Source organism: Triturus cristatus, chromosome 1_2, assembly GCF_964204655.1.
Source record: "Triturus cristatus chromosome 1_2, aTriCri1.1, whole genome shotgun sequence".
NCBI lineage: Eukaryota > Metazoa > Chordata > Amphibia > Caudata > Salamandridae > Triturus > Triturus cristatus.
This window is the reverse complement of record NC_140580.1, coordinates 1,146,015,041-1,146,028,974: the sequence shown is the minus strand read 5'-3', so window position 1 is coordinate 1,146,028,974 and position 13,934 is coordinate 1,146,015,041. Positions and strand designations below refer to the sequence as shown.

At 45.6% G+C, this 13,934-nt stretch overlaps 1 protein-coding gene and 1 non-coding gene across 2 annotated transcripts in view; both read left to right on the top strand.

Annotated features, from left to right (window-relative positions):
- Positions 1–13,934, top strand: part of CFAP77 (cilia and flagella associated protein 77) — a 1,103,317-nt gene that overhangs the window by 883,871 nt on the left and 205,512 nt on the right. The window lies entirely within an intron of this gene.
- On the top strand, positions 100–182 carry TRNAL-CAG (transfer RNA leucine (anticodon CAG)). The gene has a single exon. It is a non-coding gene; the product is annotated as a tRNA-Leu (tRNA).

Sequence of the window (13,934 nt, the reverse complement as noted above, 5' to 3'; positions counted from 1 at the left end):
CAGGAAGTCTTTTTAACTGCAAAGACAGAAGTCCTAACACTGCAATGCACTCAGTCATTGGATCAGCTGGAACCACGCCCCCCGTGCACTGCTGTGTATGTCAGGATGGCCGAGCGGTCTAAGGCGCTGCGTTCAGGTCGCAGTCTCCTCTGGAGGCGTGGGTTCGAATCCCACTTCTGACAGTATTTTTTGCGACTCGTATTTACGTGTTTTACCCCAGACAATGACAATATTACACAAGCATTGGCAAACCCAATCTGTCTCGCCTATCCGAGTGTATCCTGTAAATCAGGGGTGTCCAAGAGTTTCAGACTAATTTCAGATTTGTATGCAGCATAAGCTCAGGATTTGTAAATGAGTTTATTTAGGTTCAATATACGCGGACTTACTGTATCTGGATATCCTTGTAATCAAACTATGATCTTACCACCCTGGACCTACATTGGACACCAATGCATAATAAATGTAAATCATCTTGACGGTCAGTTCTGCGACAGCTCTTGGAATGTGTCGCTCACACCCCCTCTCGTTAGTTTACCTCCTCGACCTCACTGCGGGACTATTCACTGCTGGGGCACAGTTCATTCGTTTCAAAGGAGATCGAGAGACCCCAAAAGTTCAGGAAAAGGGCTGCGCCCCCATGTCTCTGTCAAGCTATCATTTGGCGAGCAAGGATTCACACCATCTGTGGCATGTCCCTCACTCCTGGGTAGAGTGATGTTAACGGTTAATAAAGCCCTCAGCCGGGAAATAATCCTAGAATAGTCCGACAAGGCAGGGCCTGGAGTGCTTGCCTAAAATACCAGCTCGGACACTTATAATACAGATTACTATCGGAGGCAGCAGAGGGCCGGGTGCTTCATTCATCGGAGCACCAGTCTGCCAATGGCCCACGGGCGTGCAAGCGAACACGTCATATGTACGCACAGGCAGGCATTTTTATTCTATTTACTGAAAATATGGCGAAGGTCAAGAAAAGACTTTCCCTCAAACATTGGAGCTAGAATAGTAAACCGCCCTGTCCTCGAACATCTGAGGGTAATTCTGTGGGTATACTCAGCATAACCACTGTGTCATGGGCCCTACTCACCGCAAAGCAGGAAAGGGGACCCTTTACTGCTGCTTGAATTACAAAATACAGCCGTAACCAGGGTTCAGTAGGCCCTCAGGCCTCTGTGCCCCGGTGCCACCGCACCTGCTGCACAAATGAAAGCTACGCCGAGTTTCAGGGGAGGGATACAAAAGGAGGCTCCTGCAGGAGGCATCGACAGACAGTATTTAGAACTTCTGAACACCTCGTTGAAACATTGATTGTAGTGCAGGCCTGGAGGGCCGAGTCACACTACGGATTTATATACAGAGCGAGGACGTCGCTTGTGAGCCCTTTGTGAATAATACTCATTTTCCCTGTTACAGATGCTTGGCAGCACCCGGACTGCCCTGTCAAAACGTAATACATGTTTGCCCTGTCCATAGAACACTACTGTCCGTATTTAATGAAAACGGGGCTTCTAAGGTGCCTGTGTCACCCATCCTTAGACATTCCGGCCCGGTGCGCGCGCCACGCCCTGAGTGGCGGCGCGCGTCCTGTGACACAGAGGCCCTTCCGCCTGCATCCGCTCCAGTGCCGCATGGCGTCTGTACATCACCAGTTTATTGCCGCTCAGCTCTATTTTCCATTGTTTCTACCAATTGCCAGTGGGGTAAAGAAACTTGAGGGGGCCCCCCTGCAAAGCACATGGAGCCCCCCCACCCAGCGGCCTGGCCCACCACCTACCACTTTGCCCCACTGCCCAAAATTCTGGTATATTTTGATTTTAAACCTCCAACATTTAATGAAATGCCTCTATATTGTCTTGCTCAAAGTATTAATGAGAAAGTGGGAAACACTCTTAATCTACGCCATTTGTAACAATACTGTCAAAAGCAGATTATTTAACTGTACTCGGAGGCTTTGGTCTTTCTTCTATGCTAATCAAGCGGAACAAGACCCCTTTTCAGGAATCTACGTGCTGGGTGATATTAATCGTGCGCCGCCACTAGGATTACATGTGGTGCATACAAAGATGAGACTTGATGAGGCGGCCCTTCTGTGCGTGTAGCAAGGATGCCGACGGAAAGTCCCTTTTGTAATAATCCCATAAACAGAAAACCCACCTCATAGCGGGTGTGCATGCACGGAAAGTACGAACGTAACCCAAATACAGTAACCCAGCACTACACGCCGTTGTACGACACAGTAAACCAAAATCCGCTAGATGTTCACTTTCGTGTAAACCTGGGTACATCATTGAACATGAAACACAAACTCTGTCGTGCCCACTGCCCACAAGTACATTCAGCTTCCTTTCACTGCAAATGGCAGCGCCAGAGAGTAAGGAACAGAAACCAGCAATGTGGGCAGCTGAATTAAGGGGCATATTATCAAGGACAGCGGTAAAAATATCGCCGGTTTAAAGCAGTGATAATGGGCTTTATAATATGCCCTGGAGAATTCCAATAGAAGCCCATGTTGACACCAGAACATGGGCTTCTATGGGAATTCTCCAGGGCATATTATCAAGCCCATTATCGCCACTAAGTTTTCTGCCGCTAAACCGGCGATCATTTTTAACGCCGCCCTTGATAACATGCTCCATAGTTCTAGCGGCGAGGACCAAGGTGGTTCAGTGAGTTGAACTATCGACACTGACAAATGCGATGGGGTGAAGGACGAGGTCTATCTCGGCAAGTTGACCCGGCCATATTCCGATGTTTTACAGCGCTTAGAAACGACAATAGCGCTTTACTACATGCTATAAATGTGTACTCTTTAGAATAAAGTCGCGTGGACATATACAAACACAAACAAGGGCATAACGCAATAATCAATTCAAAATGCTCCCAAGCAGGCCCTTAAATTATTCCTTTCAGCCGAGGCCCTCACCACTATATGGTTAATTCTGAGGTACCTCACACTCGTGAGTTTGCCCAGATTTACATGTAAAGTCCTATAAACACCCCCTTTCACTGAGTGGCAGTCAGTTGAATTAAAAAGCTCCAGTTCATAGAGTTTTGCTTCAAAGCGCTCGATCCCGACGTGAGGAATCTATGCGCCCATTACTGCGTTGCGAGCGCAAATGAGGCTTTGTAAGGTAAAGTGTCAGCGAAGGGAGACAAAAAGTAGTAATTACGTGAAAAATTCATTCATGAGTGAACAAAAAAAAGATTCATTTTATGTTTGCAAAATATCAATAAGACATAATAAGAAGACTGGCCGGCCAAACAGGGACTTGAACCCTGGACCCTCAGTTTAAAAGTCTAATGCTCGGCTGACTGAGCTATACAGGTCCTTCACATAAACCATGAAATTACTTTTTGTGATTTTTAGTCTATTCCATCATGTTTGTATTCCCACATAGTTCATGAGTGATATTCTATATTCCAGAAGCCCCCCCCCCATTCCATAGATTTATCACCAGTTTTCGTTTGTTCTGCAATCAGGAGCAGTCCACGTCACAGAAGCCACCCTTAGCCTCTTTTCCTGGCCCTCTCTCTCTATTGACACCTTTTTCGTGTGCTTCACCTTGGATTCCACACCACGCAACGAGAGGGAAGGGACAGTGCAGTAACCGAGTCGGCTGCGGCAGGACGGTGACTAGAGCGCTCACCCTGGGGCTTATTTACAAGCCCCTTGCGCAGCCGGTACATCATTTTTAGGTCTCGGCTAGCGAAGGCTGCGCTTGCGCAGTCTCGCTCGCGAGATCTTATGACTTGGAGAAGAGGGGCTTGAACCCGCCCCTCTTCTCCCCTGTTCTCCATTGGCTGGCCTCTTAAATGCTGGCCAGCCATTGGAGAAGAGGTCCCGTCACTCAGATCAGGCCCCGTCCTTTTCGGATCGGGGGGGCGTGTTTTTTGCGAGAATTCTCAGGGAGGAGACAACAGCAAAACACGCCCCCGAATCCGAAAAGGACGCTGCGTTTCTCCGAGGCATTTCTACTCTGCCTCGGAGAAAGGCGGTGGTGTGCCTTTTGCTCTGCCTTGTTTTTTTTTAGGGCCAAACCTCGCGTTCTCTGCTATCTTCGCTTCGACTCGTGACTGTAGCGAGTAGTTCGAGAGCGCTCGCAAGATTCACGCGAGCGAAGCCAGAAGCGAATCAGATAGGCGTTAAGTATATTTTATAAGTGGCTAGACAAGTGTGGTGAACTTTGATTGGTTGGGCAGTCTCGTCCTGTGATTGGTTGTAAGAGTTCTTGGAACTGCAAGTTGTTTATTGCCTTTGAGGTGTTGGACAGTTCCCTGGCTTGGAATTGGCAGGGGCGGTGATCGCATGCCTGTTATAAATGGTTCTTTTGGGTTCTGGTGAATACCGATATCCCTGACAGTGTTTTTAGCTACTGCAGGTCTCGCCGTCTTCCTTTAGAGGGGTCCACAGAGATTAACACCAGTGTAGGCAGTCAGAGAGAACAGGCCCCCACGCTAGTTAACCTCCGACCAGGACAGTTCTGGGGCAGTTGGGAGAACTCGCGTAAGAGACGCTGTCTGAGGCCAGCAGAAACTCTGATTGGTCACCTACAAGTTAGCCCCGCCTTACCGACAGTCTGATTTGTTTATGCAGCGCAATTCTCATCCGAGAGCCACCCGGACTCTTCCGCATCACTTCCCATGGTCCCTCCCTGCCGCTGCTCCTGATCACTGCTGCTTCAAGCCCGGCATAGGCCCCCTCCCCAAGCTCGTAGTTGCCGCTGTGTGCCTCCCCAGTACGTAGATCCCAGGCCCGTCTTCTGTGGTCCTCGCCTCACAGTCTCTCTTTCGTAAGGCCTACTTTGCCTGTTTCCGCTGCTTTTGCGGTGAGTGCAAATATCTGTCTGGTATCCTCTATCCAGATACAGTTAGTTACTTGCTGCGGCACTGTGGTTTGCAATTGATATTTTGTGTGCTTTTGCAAAGTTGTGTGTCAGTTTAATCATTTCGAAACGGGGCAAACAAATAACAAATCTTATTTGCGGTGGGTTTCCTGTATAGACTTTTTTTATTGACTGAATACCTTTAAGATGACTCTGGTCATCTGGTTTCCAGTGTTGGCTTGTATTTAACCGTCAGAATTCAAGGCGAAGTCCTGTTCACTTCAGTTGAACTGCATGCATTCCAATATGTTGGAAAAGATAAGTAAAGTTGGAAGGGAACATTGAGGGAACTTAATTTAACAATTAACTTGTTTGTAAGTAGATGAACATATAAGCGTTGTAAGCGACAAGAAGATAAATTGTTTCACTGTCACATGCTCCGCAGTTGCGGTCTTTGATGCGTTAAGCAAACGTCCGCTTCGTTCAGGTTTTGTTTTCCTCCCAATAAGCTCATTAGTGGTAGCCTGAGCTTTTCTTTGTTACGGGCTAATAAATGGAGTATTATCGTTAAGTGACTTGCTGCACATAAATGCTTGTAACTTTGTATTCTTATCAATGTTATTATTGTTTTTCCTTTGTCAGCCATTATAATTTTGCTAATCTCGTCACAGGTGCTGGAAGGTTTGTGGAAGCCTCTGTGTGTGTGTGTGGCTCTGTGTATGTGTGGCTGTGTGTGTGTGTGTGTGGGAGGCTCTGTGTGTGTGTGTGTGTGGGAGGCTCTGTGTGTGTGTGTGTGTGGGAGGCTCTGTGTGTGTGTGTGTGTGGGAGGCTCTGTGTGTGTGTGTGTGTGGGAGGCTCTATGTGTGTGTGTGTGGGAGGCTCTGTGTGTGTGTGTGTGGGAGGCTCTGTGTGTGTGTGTGTGTGTGTGTGGGAGGCTCTGTGTGTGTGTGTGTGGGAGGCTCTGTGTGTGTGGGAGGCTCTGTGTGTGTGGGAGGCTCTGTGTGTGTGGGAGGCTCTGTGTGTGTGTGTGGCTCCGTGTGTGTGTGTGTGTGTGTGTGTGTGTGGGAGGCTCTGTGTGTGTGGGTGGCTCTGTGTGGGGGTAACTGTGTAGGTTGCTCTATGTGAGTGGCTCTGTATGTGTGGGTGGCTCTGTGTGGGTGGCTCTGTGTGGGTGGCTCTGTGTGTGTGGCTCTGTGTGTGGGTGCAAATGCAATAGGTCTCGCATTGGAGAGTGATTAAGCTATTGACATTGTAAATAACAATGCTGTTTCTTTAAATGTTTTAAAAACAAAAACATACAAGAATGTCATGAGCAATGCCAACAGCTCTAACTTTAACAATGCCGAGACCATTGCATTGTAAATGCTTGTTTAATTTTTATCTTATGCATTTTGCAAATAGGATATTTTGGAGTTGAGGCCCTTGCTTGACCTCCATTTGATGCACTCTTGCTTGCTGGGCTTGGTTTGTTGATCAAATGGATGAGAGTGCAAGCCGTTGCTTGGCCTCCCTTTGATCACCTCTTGTGTACTGCGCTTGATTTGTATGTGTGATGAATGAGAATTGAGGCCCTCGCTTGCCTCCTTTTGGTTGACTCTTGCTTTGTGCGCTAGGTTTGTAGGTCGGATGGATGAGAGTTGATGTCCTTGCTTGGCCTCCCTTTGATCATCTCATGCTTTCTGAGCTTGGTTTGTAGGTTGAATGGATGAGAGTTGAGGTCCTTGCTGGGCCTAGTTTTGATTGACTCTTGCTTTCCGCACTTGGTTTGTAGGTCATATGGATGAGAGTTGTTGCTTGGCCTACCTTTGATCAACTCTTGCATTCCACGCTTGATATGTATATGGGATGGATTGGAGAATTGAGGCCCTCCATTGGCCTCCCTTTGATCAACTCCTGATTTCTGTGCTAGGTTTGTAGGTCAGATAGATGAGAGTGGAGGCCCTTCCTTGGCCTTCCTTTGACCACCTCATGCCTTCTGCACTTGATTTGTATGTGGGATGGATGAGAGTTGAGGCCCTTGCTTGGCCTTCCTTTTACAACTTGTGCCTTCTGCACGTAATTTGTATGTGGGATGGATGAGAGTTGAGGCCCTTGCTTGGCCTTCCTTTTAACAACTCATGCCTTCTGCGCTTAATTTGTAAGTGGGATGGATGAGAGTTGAAGCCCTGACTTGGCCTCCCTTTATCGACTCTTGCCTTCTGTGCTTGGTTTGTATGTTGGACAGATGAGAATTGAGGCCTTTGCTTTGCCTCCCTTTGATCAACTCTTGCTTTCCGTGCTTGGTGTGTCGGTCAGATGGATGAGAGTTGAGGCCCTTGCTTGGCCTACCTTTTATCGACTCGTTCCTTCTGCACTTGATTTGTATGTGGGACGGATAAGAGTTGAAGCCCTGGCTTGGACTCCCTTTGATCGACTCTTGCCTCCCATCCTGGGTTTGTATGTGGGATGGATGATAGTTGAAGCCCCAGCTTCGCCTCCCTTTGATCGGCTCTTGCCTCACATCCTTGGTTTGTATGTGGGATGGATGAGAGTTGAAGCCCTAGCTTCGCCTCCCTTTGATTGGCTCTTGCCTCCCATCCTTGGTTTGTATGTGGGACGGATGAGAGTTGAAGCCCTGGCTTGGCCTCCCTTTGACTGACTCATGCCTTCTGCACTTGGTTTGCAGGTCGGATAGATGAGAGTTGAGGCTCTTGCTTGGCCTTCCTTTGACCTTCTCATGCCTTCTGCTCTTAATTTGTATGAGGGATGGATGAGAGTTGAAGCCTAGGCTTGGCCTCCCTTTTATCGACTCTTGCCTCCCATCCTTGGTTTGTATGTGGGACGGATGAGAGTTGAAGCCCTGGCTTGGCCTCCCTTTGACAAACTCATGCCTTCTGTGCTTAATTTGTATATGGGATGGATGAGAGTTGATTCCCTTGCTTGGCCTTCCTTTGACCGACTCATGCCTTCTACCCTTAATTTGTATGTGGTATGGATGAGAGTTGAGGCCCTCGCTTGGCCTCCCTTTGATCGACTCTTGCCTCCCATCCATGGTTTGTAGTTCAGATGGATGAGAGTTGAAGCCCTGGCTTGACCTCCCTTTTATCGACTCTTGCCTCCTGCACTTGATTAGTATGTGGGATGGATGAGAGTTGAAGCCCTAGCTTTGCCTCCCTTTGATCGGCTCTTGCATCCCATCCTTGGTTTGTATGTGGGATGGATGAGAGTTGAAGCCCTAGCTTTGCCTCCCTTTGATCGACTCTTGCCTCCTATCCATGGTTTGTAGTTCAGATGGATGAGAGTTGAAGCCCTGGCTTGACCTCCCTTTTATCGACTCGTGCCTCCTGCACTTGATTTGTATGTGGGATGGATGAGAGTTGAGGCCCTCGCTTGGCCTCCCTTTGATTGACTCTTGCCTCCCATCCTAGGTTTGTATGTGGGACGGATGAGAGTTAAAGCCCTAGCTTGGCCTCCCTTTGATCGACTCTTGGCTCCCATCCTTGGTTTGTATGTGGGATGGATGAGAGTTGGGGCCCTGGCTTGGCCTCCCTTTTATCTGCTCTTGCCTCCCATCCTTGGTTTGCACTTCGGATGGATGAGAGTTGAGGTCTTCGCTTGGCCTCCCTGTAATAGACTCTTGCCTCCCATTTATGGTTTGTAGTTCAGATGGATGAGAGTTGAAGCCCTGGCTTGACCTCCCTTTTATCGACTCATGCCTCCTGCACTTGATTTGTATGTGGGATGGATGAGAGTTGAGGCCCTCGCTTGGCCTCCCTTTTAACGGCTCTTGCCTCCCATCCTTGGTTTGTATGTGGGATGGATGAGAGTTGAGGCCCTCGCTTGGCCTCCCTTTGATTGACTCTTGCCTCCAATCCTTGGTTTGTATGTGGGATGGATGAGAGTTGAAGCCCTAGCTTCGCCTCCCTTTGATTGGCTCTTGCCTCCCATCCTTGGTTTGTATGTGGGACGGATGAGAGTTGAAGCCCTGGCTTGGCCTCCCTTTGACTGACTCATGCCTTCTGCACTTGGTTTGCAGGTCGGATAGATGAGAGTTGAGGCTCTTGCTTGGCCTTCTGTAATGGCTGGATTTTCTGTTTAGATGGGATCAGCCCCCAGGGGCCCCTGTGACCCAGCCAAAACGTACTCACCTTCCGTCCTCAGGACTCCTCTATATCCAGGCACCTGGTACCTACCTGAGGATAGGGAACTCGCAATATACAAGCTCATATTATTAAGAACACCACTAAATCTATAGGGATACTAAGAATACTCACTGATTACTAGGGATATCCATACCCTACACCACACTTATTCACATCAGTTGGTCTCGCGGCCACCCTGACCCAGACCGTTCTACCCTAGGGCAGATCTGACACACAATCTGGTGCGTCTACACACGGGCCTGCAGAACCCAATGCTCCCTTTTCCAAACCGTTCGCGATCCTGCGAAACTTACACACTAGTTCCACTACCTAGTGCTCTCATTTACTCAAGCCACAATCTTGTGGGTATCCACACTGGTTCGACCCCCCAGTGCTCTCATTAACGCCGCATATCAACGACGACCACATTCCTATGAACACCTATACATATATATATATATTGGGATATTATCTCAGCTGTCTACTCGGGATGAAACTACAATAATAACTTTGAATGTGGGTCCAGATTATTGTGTATTACCTGCTCTTGGCATCAAAGGTCCACTCACTCCCTATTTATGTGATCACCACTTACCTGATTGGGATCACTCATCCATTCACGCGCCTAGTGCTCACCTAGGAGCTTCATTTACCTTCAGTGAACAAGAATAGGGGCTACACACCAGTTTGTTATAAACTGGGGGTCATTTATTACAGTAATATAAACATTAATACAAATCTAACAAAGGCTATAGGTAGAACACACTACTTAAAAGAGAAGGATTACACATAACAGGAACACTCCGCTGAAAGGGAAAAGATTAAGTGTAGCTAATGTGATGAAAACAATATCACCTGATTAGTGTGAAGTCTTGTTCTAGCTGTCATCTGGGTTCCTCTCTCGTCTGTGCCTTGGCTCATCTCATGCTCTCTCTCTCTCCTGCACTCTTGGATACACCTCTGCGCTGATCGCTCTGTCTCTGGACTCCTCTCCCCCACATGAACTGTCTCTCCACCTTGCGTCTTCACTCTTAATGGTTCCTGCCGCTCTGATCACTGTTCATTCTACTATCTTATTCGCTTTGTCTCTGCGCCAATGTCCAATTCCATCTGCTCCCATAGGTTAATCCACAAGCTCTCCTCTATCTCTTCTAAAAGGCATTACTTCAGACTCCAGCTATTCACACCTCCTCCTGATAAGCAACTGCTTCTGACTGCTTCCTTCAGTTCCAGCTCACTATTCAACTCAGCTCTTCTCCAGATTGAACCCTCTCTCTCTCTCTCTCTGCCAACTCCACTCCACTGCTCTCCTCTCTGCTGGACTCTCTCCTCGACTGCCCTCTGACTGACTGACTGACTCCGCCTCTGCACTTCACAAATATAGAATGCTGTTTCCTCATGGAAAGTTCCAGCCAGCAGCTTCTTCCCACCAATCCCATGCACCAGGCTCCTTGCGCTAGACGCTCCCACAGTGACCAGTCTGCTTGTTTCGTCTAGAGACCTGAGCCCGGGAACAATTCCTGATTAGATTCAGCTCTGGCCGGTTCTCTCCGGTCCGCTTAGGGCGAACAACAGTTATAACTATAAACATTGCTTTTGCCCTAAAAAGCCTCTCTGCTTCCATCAAGATGGAGTCTCTCTAGCTTTAGGCCTGAAAGGGGTGAAATGCTCCTTAGCTCTGTCAGAATACCTACATGAACCATACCAATATGTCTAATATGTCAAAGCCAAATAGGCAATAGACAGGTTAAAGTCAAGAATAAAGGCATATTAAGCAGCTATCCTCTTCTAGGTCTGGAAAAAGGGCTTAAAAGGGCCAACACAGGCTAAGAATGCCTATACTAGATGCGAGCAAGAATAATGATCTATTATCACTGCTAAATAAAGCCAAAAACCCTGCCATAACATTGCACCCTAGATCCTTATCTTGCGAGCATCTTATAAACAACAACAACCATCTAAACAAACATCAACATAATCTATCCAACATAGGCTAAAAATACCTATCCTAGATGTGAGCAAGATTAAGATCTATATCACTGCTAAATATCTCTGCCATCCACCCTTAGATCCTTATCTTGCGAACATCTGACAAACAATAACATCTAAATAAACAAACATCAACAAAATCTATCAACAAATCAAAACCTAAAAAACTCCCTAAAAACAATGACAACTCAAGAAAATTCCACCTGAAACTCAATTGTAGGGAATAGAAACCTAAAAACAAATCAAAGCACCCTTGACTCGAATGCTGAAAATATCTGAGATTGGATCTGATAACGAAAGAAACTAACCAAAGCATCCTCAAACTAAATGTTCCTCAACGTCTAATGATAACTGGTGAAATCTAGTGATGTAGGGACTTATGTGTTGAATGAAAACAGCAAGGGGCCTAAATGGGCCTACTTCGGACAACTTAAGGCTAAATGAGACCTACCTACCATTGTCAACTTAAAAACTAAATGTGCTTCAACTCCTAATGAGAGAACAAGAAAGGGCCTAAATGAGCCTTACGTACTATAGGCAACTTAAGCCAATGATGACTCATGAAACTATTGGTGTAGGTGCTAATATGTGAGATGAAAATAACAATAGGCCTAAATGAGGCCTACCTGCTGACATTTGTCAATTTAAAGTGAAATCCGAGAAATACAATTGCAAGGTCTGGGCAAACATTAATACATAATCATACTAAAAGACACTCTACCCAGAACAATCCAAATTGTAAGGTAACCACCCATTGATCAATCAAGGTGAAAATATAAGAACAGTAACAAAAAACATTTTAAATCACACGGTGAAACACATGTGCGCACCATCATTGAAAAAAGTCCTTCATTTGGAAAAACTATAATAGGTGACAAAATTTATTTTTAAAAGTGGGGCCCGCTTGTAGTGATGTCAAAATTGCAGGCCAGGGAATTAAATAACTTAGTCATAATAGGTGACACGTTTTTGTTGCTTTAAAAGTGGGGCCTGATTGTCCAAGCGATTATTTAATGTCCAAAGTCTTCAGTGTAGGCCACCACCCTGCATCCTCGGTACTTCCTCCAATGCGGCCATCCATCACCCGGTCTGGTCTGGTCTGGTCTGGTTCCATCATCCAAAACAATAAACTAAAATAATAACATGAAAATAAAAAGCTAAAACAAATAAAGGGAGTGGGCAGACGCACGCACGCACCCCAACTGCAGCAATCCTAGAAACAAGAGAAGAAGTATCATTATTCTTGTAAAATAAAATTTTCCATTTAAAAAGCACCCCGGGTGCCTTTCATTATCGAAAAGAAAATATCCTAATTAATTAAAAACATTCAAAATTTAACTTTTAGTAACATTGAGTGGGGCCTAACATACCCTAATCCTAACTAAGCCAGTCCCACCCTTCTGGGCAAGAGCCATGTTACAGTGTGAGAGAAAAAAAAAAAATTGTACTACTGCCAAATGATGACAGCATCAGCAGGGCACTGCAAGCCTCCCATTTTCCCTGGTCAGAGTACGCCCAGGCCCATCCAACTAACTAACTCCAAGGGAAGAGCAAGGCCACCCCGCCCTTAAATAAACAAGCCGTGCGCGGAAGAAAATTGGATTGTAGCCCATCATAACACACTGGGACGTGATCGAAACTTGCAGAATGAAAGAAAGAAAGAAAAAAAAAAAAAAAATTCGTCTGCGCAGACCAGCTGGTCTGCCAAGGTCAAAAAACAAATTTCTCCTGCCTTATTTTGTAACTAACAGAAGCTCGAATTTAACAGAAACAATTCTGTTACAGTGCATTGCCAATTAAAAAAGCTCCAGTTTTTAAAAAAAAAAAAAAAAAAAAAAAAAGACGTTCGTCCAACTAACTCAACTAAAGGCTAGACATTTCACTTATTTAGGGTCCATTTGTCAAAGAGAAATAATTTGTAAAACAACATAAAATGCAGATACATTTCAACATTGTATTTAAGTTCACATTTATAAAAACATACATTTTCATTTTAACATTTTCATTTCAAAGGCAAATAGTTGCCAGTCACTAATTAAAAGCACATGTTACCATGCACAGTCGGGCAAGATTTATTATTATTAAACTAACACATTCCTGTCTAGATGGAAACCCCTCACAGAAATAATTAACGAAAACAGCTCGTAGCGTGCACTCTAACGGGCTATCTTTTTAACATTTCACTCATTTTAAAAGAACACAGCTTTCTCCGTAATGTTGATTTATAACCACATCAGTTCCAAGGTGAACCCACACAAATACGTACGCATTTCAAAAGGAATGTGAAATGAACAGAACCCTTCTCAAAACACAAGATGTTACCTTTCCGTCAAGAAACTGACAAAGCACGTAGGCCGACCAAGGAACCAAAAAAAAAAAAAAAAAAGTCAAAATCAAACCATCAAAAATCCTTAAAATAATTCACTGACTTTTATAGTCAGGTCAGATAACCATGCATGTTGACAGCACGTAAAAAAAAAAAAAAAAAATAAAGGCTGCCATCTCAACTCAAGATATTAACCCTTTGGCAGCTCAAATAGAAACATTTCCCAACGTCCATTGATACATGGGAAAGTCATGAGCACATCTCTTCACGTTGACAGATAACACGTACACATATTTTCAAAACGTTATCCCCAAGCACCCGAGAGAGATCCAGCTCTCTTCTGCCTAACGTAATGATAACACGCCCTGTCCAAGCCATGACCACATGGCGCTATTCACAAGCCATATTTACAAGAAGCTATATTCACAGAATTCCACAGATCATAGAACAATGAACACATTTCACATTGCACAGCATAAGCAGATGCAGCAAGCAATTGAACGGGCAATTTAAAAGCACTTTTTACACACATTTATACAAACGGACCATCACATAGATGTAACTGGCTTCCTCATGTAATGTCATCCTTCAACTCTGACAGTTTAAACACCAAGATGAAAACCATTCCTTCCACCCTGAAGAAGCCAAATGCCATGATGTAATACAATCTCC